This window comes from Myxine glutinosa, chromosome 1 (assembly GCF_964187855.1).
Source record: "Myxine glutinosa chromosome 1, kmMyxGlut1.1, whole genome shotgun sequence".
Classification (NCBI taxonomy): Eukaryota; Metazoa; Chordata; class Myxini; order Myxiniformes; family Myxinidae; genus Myxine; species Myxine glutinosa.
In genome coordinates this window covers 392308937-392311154 of record NC_136261.1, presented here as the reverse complement: position 1 = coordinate 392311154, position 2218 = coordinate 392308937, and the positions used below count along the sequence as shown (strand labels likewise).

The following is a 2218-nucleotide window of genomic DNA, read 5'->3' as shown; positions in this document are numbered from 1 at the left end:
CTTTGACCCATTCACTTCCATATTAATTCTTTCCCTCCCTCATTGACCCTAAACACCTATATTTCTCTCACCCTGTTCTTTACGAACCTTCTAACCTTTTGACATGTTATCCTTATTCATTAGACCACTTAAACACCTGTGATCCTTCTGACCTTATGGACCTTTTAACCTTTTACTCTTAATATCATCTGGTGAATATAACCCACTCAAACATCGACCCTACAAATATTTGTTTATGCGTGGGAAATATTTTAATTCTCCTACAACTCTCCTCACCGTCTCATCCAACTCACCGGTATTTAAATTAATTCTCTTATTTGTTTTGTGAACTTTTTTACCAGTTGCCTTTTCAATTATACTTATTTGATATTTTTTACATTCATTTTGTTTTCCATTTATATACCACTCGAACCTTTTCTAATTAATAGCTCACTGTTAGGCTCATGCTCACTCGAACCACATACCTTGAGAAATGACGTTGTTTCACTTGGATAACTTCCAAGGAATTCTCTTTGTCTTGTTTCCTGTTTTTCACAAACACACGCCCTCAGTTTCCAAAAGCTGACAAGCACTTCAGTTCCCCGAAATACATTTTGTTCATTATAAAAAGAGAGGTCTCCGAATGGGACATTTAAACATTGTGAACGAAGATGAGCTTGTCTTATTCCAGTCTTTCCTCTGATGAAGAATACTCGCCAGGACATTGGTAAGTTCATTTGGTATTAAACACTGTTAATGAGAGCTTTGTATGTGATTAATTATACAACTAATAATTTATTTTTCCTATTCATTGCAGCAATTCAAATATTGTAAATATCCTGGCAGAATTTCAAGTTGTTTCTCAAGAGTTCCACAACGAACTGAATACGGGTTTGAATAACCTACCTCCGAGATGGTGGGCTCAGAATGAATTCAATGTTTCACCGTTCTTAGAAAATTCACGTGAAAGGTATGATAGAAAATAAAAAACGAGAGGTGTGTGCATGTGTGTGTGCATGTGTGTGTGTGTATGTGTATGTGTGTGCATGTGTGTCTGTGATTAAAATAGAGAGATCGAATTGTGAGGAACAGAAATGAAAAAATGAGATTGTGTGTGTGTGTGTGTGTGTGTGTATGTGTGTGTGTGTGTGTATGTGTGTGTATGTGTGTGTGTATGTATCTGTGAATGTGTGTGTGTGTGTGTGTGCGTGTGTGTGATGTTTTGTCAGGCTTACTTCAGCATATAATAGTAATTTCTCCTTATTTTGTTTGCAGCCTCGAAGACCAAAGCTTGGAGTGGGACGATTTTGGACTCCATAGGAATGGTTATTTCCTGTCATCCTGTGATATCCTTAATTTTCATCTCGACGATCTGGACGCTAAGCTGGATTTTTTCGAGGTAAGCATGTGTGTACGTGTGTGTGGTTCACCGTTTATAATAGGTACACCATATCCCTGCGCATCGTAAGAGGTGATTCAGGGTTGGTGTCAGGAAGGGCATCCGACCCTATATTAATAATAATAATAATAATACATTTATTTTGTATAGCGCTTTTCAAGACGCTTTGACATGGAACATAAATATGAAATAAATATCTCTCCCCTCTTGTCTTTAATAGAAAGAGATTCAAAACCTGAAGACATCTGCTGAACCAACCTTTGACTTGTGCTGGGAAGAAATTGATGACTTATGCTGGGGAGAAGTTGAATGTATACCTCAAGAAAAATGTTTTAATAATATAAAGATTTTAATGTTTTCAATATTTATATATATTTGTTTTGTTTACAATTATTTAATTCTTAATTACAAAAAGAGAATAAAGGAGGGAACGGGGAGGTGCACCCCTGCCAAAGACCCTTCACCCCCCTCATCCCACCCCTCCCCTCCCCTTGTGTGTGTGGGGAAGGTGGGGGTGGGATGAGGGGGGTGAAGGGTCAAGGGTGGGGGTGCACGGAGGGTGGGGGATGATGGGTGTGGTCTGTGTGGGCGGGGTCTGTGTGGGCGGGGTCTGTGTGGGCGGGGTCTGTGTGGGCGGGGTCTGTGTGGGCGGGGTCGGTGTGGGCGTGGCTTATGATTTTTTATTTATTTAATTTTTTTTTATTATTACCACGAATTAAATTAGCTAATATGGGTGGGGTGAATAGAAATGTTGTTTAATGAATTATTAGCTTTGTTTTTTGTAATTCTTGCGAGTAAAATGAACCCAAGATTTCTTCTCGATTTATATCATTTAATTTG

General features: G+C 38.7%; 1 long non-coding RNA gene across 2 annotated transcripts; it reads left to right on the top strand.

Annotated features, from left to right (window-relative positions):
• Positions 1 to 240: 240 nt before the first annotated feature.
• Positions 241 to 1677, top strand: LOC144889575 (uncharacterized). 2 transcript variants are annotated; one of them, XR_013621885.1, is made up of 4 exons: positions 241 to 706; positions 797 to 949; positions 1255 to 1378; positions 1599 to 1677. It is a non-coding gene; the product is annotated as an uncharacterized LOC144889575 (long non-coding RNA). The 2 variants fall into 2 exon arrangements; XR_013621884.1 differs by having other exon boundaries at positions 241 to 949.
• Positions 1678 to 2218: the final 541 nt, after the last annotated feature.